The following is a 12,000-nucleotide window of genomic DNA, read 5'->3' on the forward strand; positions in this document are numbered from 1 at the left end:
CTACTGGAGGAAATATGCACATGAACAGATAATTTCAATAAAATATTGTAAGTGATAAAACAGATGTAAGTAAGGATATTATGAGAGCACAGAGAAGGACCATTTAATCAATCTAGCAATTCAGAAAATATTTCTTGGCAGGGATAGAACCTGTTCGTGTCACATTTTAAGGGTGTTTTTTTGTTTGTAACAGTATGTTCTTGTCCTTGGTCTTACAATATCTTCACTCCATTCCTGTGAGGGAACCAGGGAAAGAACCGTTATCTCAACTGACAGATGGGCATATTAAGGCAGAGACAAAATAGATAAATGTGCATAGCTATTAAATGGTGGCAAAAGGGCAAACTTAGATGGTTTTTGTGCACTTGGGAAAAGTGTCAGTTGAATGGAGAATGGACGGGATAAGGGTGAGATTTCTAGAGGATTTTGGGCTTTGTACAAAAAGCTTAGTACAAAGAAAAAATTACAGTTTTTGATAGCCTGAAATATTATAGCAGTATAATATTTTCTTCAACCAAAGCTACCTTCTATAGAAATGTATATCCTACGATTCAGAAAGACCATCTCACTTAAAATTTCAAAAGTTTGTGCTTGTTTCATGATTTGTGCTTTGCATATTCTGTTCCCTTTGCTTATAATTCACTTCTAGGCCAGGCATGGTGGCTCATACCTGCAATCCCAGCAATTTGGGAAACTGAGGTGGGAGCATCCCTTGAGTCCAGGAGTTTGAGACCAACCTCGGCAACATGGAGAAAACCCATCTCTACAAAAATTAGCTGGGCATGGTGGTGTGCACCTGTAGTCCCAGTTACTTAGGAGGCTGAAGCAGGAGGAGTGCTTGAGTCCAAGAGGTGGAGGCTGCAGTGAGCCGTGAATGTGCCACTGCACTCCAGCCTGGGTGACCGAGCAAGACCCTATCTCAACTAAAAAATAAAAATAAAAAAAAAATGTACTTCACCACTTCTGCCTTCCCGGAATATTCTTGATCATTTTGAAGAGCACCAATACTACCCTGATCCCAGTCCCATAAGCCCCGTCAGTGCACATTCCTCGGATCTCATTCTAGGATAACTGCTTGCTCTTTAGGCTGTCTCTTTTCCCCACAGACAGTGAGGTTCATGAGAAAACAGTCTTATTCCATTTGCATTTATGTTCCTGGAACAAGTGGTAGGGACATAAATACAAATAGAATAAAATTGCTTCATCAGTGTTTAAATACATGAATAGATGAATGAAGAAGTGAATAAAAGCTAATAATTAATCTTAAAATATGGTGTCAGTGAATTGCAATTGCCTTCAACCTTAGCCCAAGGATATAGAGAGCTGGAAAAAGCAGCATTCAAGCAATGAAAAAGGGCCATGCTAACTTCAAATTCATGGCATTTTCCAAACCCATCACATAGCAGAGATCTGACACAATAGGTAAGGAGAGATGGTGCCTGCAGGGAGAGAGAAGGTGTAAACATGTATTCACCTGGGACAGATACAATCGAAAGTCAATAATAAGAGTTCTGCTAGAATAGCTGACAACTTAGCATAGGCCGAGTGCAGGCTGGTAGGAAAGAGTAAACTTCTCTGTGTGGGGGGCAGTGGGAGTCACAGAAATTAGGCAAGTTCACAATATTTTCAGACTGTTCTGCATGGATTCCCCAGGTGCTCACTGAAAAGATCAAAAAGAACCCTAAAAAGAGTCTATCATGGTGCAGACCTGAGTGACAGGAACAGTGGCCACACAGGAAGGATGCTTCCCCTATATCCCCACTATGAAATAGAAGCCATTATCTGAGGGAGAAGGACAATACTATGGCCTTACAACACAGCCCACAATGCAGCTGAAGGAAGAAAAAAAGTGTGTAGGGGGAATCCTGTCCCTGGAGTGGAATAGAGTTAATGTGCTGATCCCCAACTGAACAGGGCAAGGGCAGAGGACAGAGAGGGCTACAGTGCTAAGACCCAGGGACTTGGGACAAACCTAAGACCAAGCTTTAATTAGAACAATAGAAATCACACCTCATCACCACTAAGCTAAGATGCTTGGAATAACAAGTAATGGAAGAATACTGCTACAGAAAGATTAAAGAGGAAGAAGAGCTTGCAAAGACAGCCTAAGACACACAAATAAGCACTATATCTCAGAATCATATAGATGTTCTGGTTAACCACCCCCATCCTAGACACAAATTGTCTCTAGAGAAATTTAAAGTACATGGCACACTGAGTGAAATCAAACCAAAAATAGTGGCACCTAAAACAATAGAATACATTTTCCTTTCAAGAGTAGATGGATCATTCACCAACTTGGCCTAGAACATTTCACTGGTAAATTCTAACAAACATTTAAGGAAATAATAATGTCATTATACACAACTTATTCCACAATATAAAAGCAAAAAGAATTATTCTCTGTTCATTTAGTAAGTCCAGGATTACCCTAATAAAAAAACTAAACAAAAGCATTACAAGAAAACAATGCTATAGAAAAATATCTCTCATACAGAGTCAAGATAATAAAAAAGATAGAAAATTAAATCTAAAAATACTTTTGAAAGGAAACTACATCTTGAACAAGTGGGAATTAATCACAGGAATTCAAGGCTGGTTCAACACTCAAAAATAAATCAATGGGATTCACTATATAAAAGACTAAGAAAGCAAAAGCATGTGATTATCTCAATAGACGAAGAATAAAAAAAAGCACTCCACAAAATGCAACATCCAGTCATGATAAAAACTCTCAGCAAACTAGGAATTGAAGAGAATTACTTTAATCTAATAAAAGGCATCTACACAAAATCTATGGCTGACAGTATACTTACTGGTGAGAATGAATGAATGCTTTATCCCTAAGATCAGGAAGAAGACAAATGTGTCCTTTCTCATCACTTTTATTCAGCATCACACTGGAAATCCATGAGGTACAATAATACAAATACAAAAAACAAAATAAAATAAAAGTCATGGAGATTAGAAATGGAGAAATAAAATATTTGCATAACCTCAAAGTACCTTCACTAAAATTAACTACAGTGGTAGTTTTAATATATGCTAATTTTTGATAACCCCTTTTATTAGTTTTTTTTTCTTGCTACATAGCAAATTACCACCAATTTAGCTGCTTAAAACAATAGCCACGTATTGTCTCTGAGTTCTTTAGGTCTATAGTCTCCCCAGGCTTGGCTGGATTATCAGTGTCTTACAGATTGAGGCTGATGTGTTAACTAGGCTGGGCTCCTATCTAAAAGCTGTGAGGAAAACACTGCTTTAACATTTACTGAGGTTGCTGACTGAATCCTGTTCCCTGTGGTGGTAGCATGTGTTACGTGTCTTCTTGTGGGCTACTGGGTAGGGATCACTCTGAGCTCCTAGAGGCTGCTCTCAGATCTTTCCAAGCACCTCCTCCACCTCATACATAAACAGCCTCCCTTGTATCAACCTTCTCTCACATTTTAAACCTTTCATTCTTCTGCTGCTCCCTCCCCACAAAGCCCAAGAAATCACCCTGCTTTTAATGAGCTGAGTATGACTGAAGAATATAACCACTAGTAAGAAGTGCTGGAACCTAGAGTAGACATGGCAAACTTCTGAACTGTGAAATTTTGGGATATTTGGGAAATATTTTATCAATTAATCCAGTAAGTGTATAATGAGAACCCATTATGCACATAATTTTGTGCTGTCTCACAGCAGTTTGAGAAGCATGCACTCTGCCTTTTAATCCTTTCCATTCCTCATGTCCTCCCAATATAAGCCCTAATATCACCAAAGTACTACCCGCCCAACTTTCTCATCATGCTCCCTGAGGGAACCCTACTTCACTTAATTCCTAATAAGGCATGATGGGCTTTTATGTCAGTAGTTTTCTTTACTAACCATTTTTCAGGACACTTCAAGGTAGTCATGAAGTCATAAAATCACATTGTTTTTCTTCTCCTATTTTGGTGCTTCCGAATAGGTAGCTGAACTCAAAACAAGCCAATAGTGACGAGCATATAAGAATCTTTGTTGCGGGGGAACCACAGAGGACATGGCGCCAAGGAAGCTGTAGGCTTCAGGCAAGCCTTTCTCCTCTTGGACCTGAGGTTGGATGGTAGATGCTGAAGCAGGCAATGTGCCTCAGGGACCACCAGCACCAGGACAGACATAAGCTGTTGACTTCAGCCCTTCTATAGGCAATATGACACTATAGAATGCTTTTTGACTTTGGGAGAAATTATTGCATGCTACATGTTTTAAGACTGTAAATGTGGGATACAGTATGGTCAGTACACCCACAGGAAAAACAAAAATGAGGCTTGGAAGGAAGAAATTTGAACACTCACGGGTCCCAGATTGAGGGTCACTGCATGTTGCTCAAGGGCACTGGGGAAAGCACCAGTGTGGTCAGGAGGCAGCAGTCAGGAACGAGGGGAGCACTTACACCACAGTCTTTACTAGGTTTTCTTCAGCAAAGGAAGACAGGGTGGGGTTAACAGTTTAGGACTGTCTGGTTTAAATAATTCTCAGGGCTCTAAGCTAAAGGGGTGGTCTTTAGTTGTCTGTTGCCTTGGTTTGGAATGATGAAGGCAGAGGAGTATTGCTTCTTGGGGTGTGTGGACCAGAGGCTGGGCCTCTTGTCATCCCTAGGTATTGTCTAGTATTTTCCCAGACGGAAAAGTTTTTTAAGATGTCAGGACATCATCATATACAGGATATATACATAAATTTAATAATTTATATAATATTCTGAGATTATTCTTAAAAAGTTGTATAGCATATTAAAGAAACATAAATCATAGAAATTATTGACATGATAATTAAAATAGCTATGGATGCCTGGATTTCAGACTGTATTACATGTATATTGCAGTCATCTAAGGAATATGTAAAGTCTAGAAAACCCAACACCAATAGACACTTATTAGAATAGCAGCTATCTTAAATGAATGCTTATTATGTGGTTTGCATTGGGTTAAGCACTTAATGTATATTCTTCTCATTTAGTCATTAAACGACATATATTTATTCATCCCCAACATAGTAGTGAGGAAGCTATGACTTAGGAAAGCTCATTATGGTGCCCAAAGCTATGCATTTGGTACACGGCCAAGCCAATATTCATAACCAGATCTGTTTAGCACCAGAGCTTTTGCACAAAAAGGAAATAAAACAAAATCCAAGACACACACATACAAAAGTTTCAGTAGCAATGTTGAAGCATCAATCAGGCAGCTTAATTTCTGCAGACATATTATCAAAAAAGTGCAATGAATGATTTCTATTAATACTTAAGCAACTCATGAAAGAATTTTAGTGCTAGGAAATTGCACATTCACTTTGAGCCAAATCTGGCCTTTATTAGGAGAATGTGCAATCAGAAAAGTCAAAAATCTCCTCCAAAAACAAGTTTAGTCTTCACCTTTTGAATGAAGACCCTGAATAAGAGAACATGTCACAGTCTTACTGTTTACATTTCTTCCAATGAATGCCCTGCATTTTTCTGTAGTGTGACAGTCATGAAAGTAGAATGTTATGATTCAGTTAGGAAGTGAATGATATCTCTGCTGTCTGCTTTCCTTCCTGTCCATCCTTTTGGATTCAAATTAAACAATCCTGTGTCTAAAACTCAAATGTATGAAAACAATGGTCAAAGTGAGTGAAACTTCCTAATGCTGAAAATATCACAAAGGAAAGGAAATAGAGAAAGCAATGAATGCAGACACAACATAAAAGATCATCCAGCCTGATACAGCTGTGTCATCTTCAGGTGGACACTGGAACAGATGAAACATTTGAGTGATAAGAGCAGAGAAGGAGGATATCCTGATGGATGAGTATGAAGGCTGGAAATTTCCACCAAGGAAATGAGAAGATGTTATATTCCCTCTTTTGGGACTTCTCTTTGACCTCACTCTCTCTGACTTCCAACAGTGTGGCCTATTTGGTTTTCAGAGCTATTTGTTGATTGTGGAGCTGAAATAGAACTTGCTCTAGAGTTGGAAGGAAACAGGAAACAAAGGTCAGTGTACTGTCTCTTTGCCTAAACTTGTTTGGATCTGAGTCCAATGGCAGCTGAGCACTGGACCACAGAGAAAAGCTTTGACAGGACAGAGAGTTCCTCGGGAAAGTAACAATTTTAAAGATTTTTTTTAGCAGAAGGTGTGACCTACTTTATAGCTTTAGCAAATTACATATATATGTGTGTGTGTGTGTATGTGTGTGTGTGTGTAAATATGGATGTGCATATATATGCATACATACATAATATCACTTTATATTTGTTTTTCATTGATTAAAATCTTTGGTGTATTTCAGTGGAGGTTATGTATTATCCTATATAATTACACAATTTATACATATACTGAAACATCATACTGTACCCCTAGAAATATATGCAATTATTTTAAAATAAATAATGCCAGGACTACAATAATTATATCTACCCTCAATGTATTAAGAAAGAAAACCAAAAAAATAGTTTGACTAACTGTAAGTTTAACCACAAATAAATCATAAAATTGAGATCTGAACACTTAACATTAATGTCATGAAAGGCGCTATGAATGTCCACTATTGCACACTAGTGGATTGCAAGCTCTCGAAAGTTCTGAACTTCACTCACACCACATTAATAATTACACTCCCATAACTCAGAGAACCACATCAAATTCTTTGGATGATAATGGTGCTGCCTACATCACTGAAAAAGGCCTTTGATAGAGAACTGTTGCAGATCCTAGAGGCTCATTAGACTTCAAAAAAATTTACTTTTTCTCACAAGACATTTATGCTCAAAGCTAAGGTGTTTGTGGATCACACCACGAGTTTATTCTTAATGAACATTTTCTCTCATTTCCTTTACCACCTATCCTGCTCCACTTTTCACCTGAGCCAAGGGGCTAAACACACACTAATGAACACCCCCTACCTTTGTCTTTAAAAACATCAAATTGATGAGCAGACACCCCAAATCCTTCATTAGGTGGGTCATAAACTGAAAGAGCTCTTTGATGATAATATGATGAAAGATTTATTAACAAACATGTATTCAGCTAAATCATAGTATTGGCAGCTTTATGAGATTGTCTCTCCCCAGCAGACAGGTGGGGCCTGCAGGCTCCTGTGGAAACGAAAACACTGAATCCGTTAGTGTAATACAGAATGATCTAATTACCACCCAGCTGAGGGCTGCATGGGGGCTAGAAGTTCAGCAAGTTTATTTGGGTTTGCTAGGTCCTGAATCTGAAAAGCTTACATGTACCACACTTTAAGGAACAAAACAAAAATATGTTAAATACAATGAAATAAACTATGATCTAACAGAAGGTATGCAGTCAAGTGACTTTACTAAAAACCGTAAGAATGAAAGAAGGAAGGAAGGAGAGGAGGGGAAGGAAGACAAAATCTTAGAAAATGCCAAGTCACTTGCAGGAAGTTTTGATCCTCCATGATTCTCTAGTAAAGATTCCTTAGACAATCGTTTACTGTGTAATGATTATTAGAAATTTGAAATGCAGAATATATTTGCCAAGTAATGTGCTGAAGTCATACTATATGATAAAAAAGCACATAAAAATACTAAATTGCTAATAAGTGACATATTAGCTAGTTAAAAATTAAACATCTGCATATATCTTGAAAAAATTATATGTAAAAGTTATATTTATAATATTATATATCATTTAACTAAATGGGCAACTGGGCAGTTTCTGATAATTTTAGAGACTTAACATAGTGACATGCATCAATAGGGAGGTATACTCCCAAAATATAATGTCTGAAAAACCCTCTGAAAATATTTATCAAATTATCATCAGTATTGTAACACTAACAAAAATGCTGAGTTACTTTATTTTTTTTTATTTTTTATTTTTTTGGAGACGGAGTCTTGCTCTGTCGCCCAGGCTGGAGTGCAGTGGCGCAATCTCGGCTCACTGCAAGCTCCACCTCCCGGGTTCATGCCATTCTCCTGCCTCATGCTGAGTTACTTTTTACAGTAAAACATAATAACTATTGTGAACAATTACAGTAGCTCATTTTCAATGGATTCATTTTCCTACAAGATATATTTTCCTTGAAGTGATTTTTGTAATCCAGAGTTATATTTTCTGTCCTAGTATACTTTCAAGTATACACTCCTTTTCATACTTGATATTTATTGACTATGGCTAAATACAGACAAATTCTCTAAACTAATAATTATAAGTGAAATTTATAATAAACGCCTTAGTTTAAAAAGTGGCTTAGGCTAAAACATTTGGTACTTAAAGAAAATTTATATATTTGTTTGTAGATGTGAAAGTTGAAGAGTGATAGTAGCATAAGAAGATTATGTTCTTAACGCTGCATTTAGTGAATATTGAATGGGGAAAAATTCTTACACCCTTAGGACTGGAAAGGTCTATTCATAGGTTTTACTCTAACCCTCTTCCTATAGATGTAGTTAGAAAAATTCAGATAATTTCCTCGAACATAGTTTCTATAAATGTAATATTAATTTTCCATCATATATAAACAGGTGTGAAACCACAGACGCCTCTTAGGGAAGTATCAGTCTTCAGATGTTAATAAAGATCTCTCTCATCATAAACTTGAAGAGAAAAGTATGGAGCTAAAGTAGTACTTGACATCAAATAATAGAAGAATATTCTTTGGAGTATGTTCGTGTAGCAAAAAAAAAAATCATTTTCAAGTATACAAATAATCATAATAGTTTTCATAGTTTGAGTACTAGTCACTACACCAAGCAGTGTAGTACAGTATCACATGCTTAAAGAATATGTAACAATAATAATCTTAAAACAAAATGCATTTAACTAGCCATTTCAACATTTGGATGAATTAGGATTATCAGAAGAAAATACTTGCTGGCATATATATATATATATATATGTATATATATATGCATATATATATTCATTTTCATGGGGGCTTTATGAAGACAGTAGATGTACTTCATACCCTGCTTAAATCCCATTTTATCATTAAAACAGCAACAATAATAGTAATTACATTGATATTACAGACTTGCTGTGAGTAAAAAACAAGAGAACATGCACAGCTTCTAAGCTGCTAATGATAAATAAGTTAGTGACAGTTGTTACTGTTATGGCCCATGAGATGAGGGGCCATAATTGGGGGAGGGACCATTCACTGGGGGATGTTGGATAGACTAATTCAGGGCAGATTATTCTAGTCCTTGAAAATGGCAGACAGAAGCATATTCTGTGGGGGCACTAGAGAGCCACTGAAAGGTTTTAGATAGGAACGTGTCAAGCTTAGAACTGAATTTCAGAAAGCCCATCCCAGTAATAGAATGAATTGGAAAATAATGACCATTAATCAGTAAATGATAAGGACTAATGGTGGTGATTTTTCTCAGCATTAATGCATTGAACCATGAAAATATGGTCACTAGATCATCTACTCATCTCTAATATGTCTAGCATGCCATAATTTGATAGTGCAATGGCCTCACAATACTTGTCACTTTATGAAGTGCCTGTACATATGGTAAAGATGTGTTAAGGACGTTTTGCTCAAATTGTTTGTAGGATATACGACTTTAAAGCAAGACTACTGAATTCCTAATAAATAAGCCCTCTATTTCTAAATTAATGTAAAAAGCAATCCCACTCAGATTCTATGTTTATTCTACTTTGGAAAGTGTCGTGAAAACTAGCTTGCTTGCAAATCATTCAGATAAATCTGAATTATCTCCCTCTCCTTTTAAATTGTGTTTCTTTTTGCAGAGAATGATTATCTGGCAATGATTATCATCGTACCCACTAACCTGGGTTCCTGGAGACTCAAAGTGCCTCTGAAAGCCAACTTCAAGCTCCAAGATGAAAATATTGCCTTTTTTGAAAACATTTTAAAAATTCTGAAGGCATCTCTAACAGGATATATCTAAAAATATTTGGTACAACAGCAACCTGGTTTGAAGATGTACCAGCTGTTAATTGTTCTAGTTGAATCTCTCACTGACCTAAAAAGAAGGAGCCTTGTTAGGTTTTGTTTCTCTGGCTTGACTTTTAAGTCCCTAAACTAGCTAGAGTCCTATTAAGCCAATTAACACAGCTGGGGACCACTTAACAGCCTACCCTCTTATTCAGGACTTACATCCCCTATTTGACCTTACAACAACTACCATCCTCCATCAAATGCTTGATTCCAACAATTCAGGCATAGGGACACCGATAAGGGAGAAGAAAGGTTTTCATTTCTGAAAGCAAGATGCCTGAGTCAATTTGTCCCAATTGTATCTGCACAAGGCCTATTATATGGACTGTGATTTGGAGGGATGAAAGCTGTGAACTCCCAGGTCACTTGTAAACCGATCACTCCCCAGCCTCTCCTCCTCCTGCTTTTAAGTGGTTTGAGGCTGGTAAATTGAAACCTGAAGAAACACAGAGCTCTGATCCCTAGGACCTCCAGAGCAAACCTGGACTTTGGCTGATTTGCTGTAGGAAGTAACTGCTTACTTACCCCATAATTAACACCACAAGCTGATCTTTGGAAGATAAAGTACAGAAGGTCAGACATAAGATCATCTAGAGAAGGATTTCACTAAAGCACTACTTTTAGCAGCTCTTGTGGCTACTTCATTCATGAAACAATGGGCTATAATTTCTAAAAATATTACTGTTCATAGAAATGAAAGAAAGAGTGAATTACACATCACTGAATATGACCTCAGTCAACTCCCCCTTGATTAATGAAGCCATAGCAAATGTCAACTCAATACTGTATTGAGATGTAAAACATTCAGTTTGCTCAGTTAACTTAAACAATTTTAACTACCTTTTACAATTCTATATGCAAATTGAGCTTTGTTCCCTGGTTAGAAATATTTACTGGCTTATCATTCCCCACGAAATAAAGTCTGAACCCCTTCTGAGCCTGCAGTCCTTAGGGACCTGGCTTCCTAACCATCTTTTTTGTAGCTGCCTCACTGTCATCCTCTCAGCCATATTCACCCCTTACAGTACAATGAATGCAGCTGAGTGTCATGTCTCCACACTTCTCCATAGACTCTTCCTTTATTTGGAACACCTTTACTGCCTTGTCTGTAAGGCAAATTACTTCTCTTCCTCAAGATCCAGCTTAAGAGTTACTTTTCTGCAAAAACTTCTGTGTCTGTATCTGCAGCATCATCCTTCTCTGTGAGTACTGTGGCTTGTACATATTGCATTCCCGTAATGGGAAATATTACACTATCCTGTAATTTGTGCCTCTATGAATATCAAATTCTGGGAATTGAATAAAGAGATAAGATTATGAAGAAATTATGTTCTAATATCTTTGCTTCTCAAATAATCTGTAGTCAAGATCTATCTTCACCCACATTAACCTGTATCTAAGAATCAGTGAAATTGGAGGCAGATAAGTTTCTTAATGGAGTAAAGACCACTAGGGTTCGATGAAATCCCATTCAATGATATTACTATTCATTCTTACCTAGTTTCTAGGTTAAAATCTCTTACCTGGGAATAAACAGGCTTAAATTTCAGCTGTGACTCTCTCTGAACTGTTTCAAAGTTCCTCTCTTCCTTTTTAACATTATCTTGTTTGTAGAATGTAGGAGTTAGATAGAATGTCTCTAAGGGTACTTTTCTACTACAAGATTTTATAATTCTAAAAATGTCCAGGTAGACTGAGTAACTGTAATATATATTTATACAGTCTACACTCTGGGAGTATAGACAATTGACCTCATTAGCTTAATTATTATAACTCCAGTGCTAATACAGTCAAAGTTTATGGCCCATATGGGCAAGTTAGCTTGAACAAGGCAAAATGTTGGCTTCCTCAGACACCAATTGTACCCTTATCTCAACTGTCTCAAACTGTATTCTACTGGTCACAGGGGAGCCCAAGAGTGAGACTGTTCAGACCATATTCACTAAAACTGTTAAGAAGTTGCTTATAGCATGTATGTGGTGCTGACGCCAGGTCAACAGCATCACCCTCACACACAAAGATTTAGTCCCTCTCACCCAATGCTTCTATGTTTGGACATCT

General features: G+C 37.2%; 1 long non-coding RNA gene across 1 annotated transcript; it reads left to right on the forward strand.

The window, feature by feature from the left end:
* Nucleotides 1-5,508: 5,508 nt before the first annotated feature.
* On the forward strand, nucleotides 5,509-11,264 carry LOC134759722 (uncharacterized). The gene is made up of 2 exons (XR_010136354.1): nucleotides 5,509-5,995; nucleotides 9,729-11,264. It is a non-coding gene; the product is annotated as an uncharacterized LOC134759722 (long non-coding RNA).
* The last annotated feature ends 736 nt before the right edge of the window (nucleotides 11,265-12,000 follow it).

This window comes from Pongo abelii, chromosome 12 (assembly GCF_028885655.2).
Source record: "Pongo abelii isolate AG06213 chromosome 12, NHGRI_mPonAbe1-v2.0_pri, whole genome shotgun sequence".
Classification (NCBI taxonomy): domain Eukaryota; kingdom Metazoa; phylum Chordata; class Mammalia; order Primates; family Hominidae; genus Pongo; species Pongo abelii.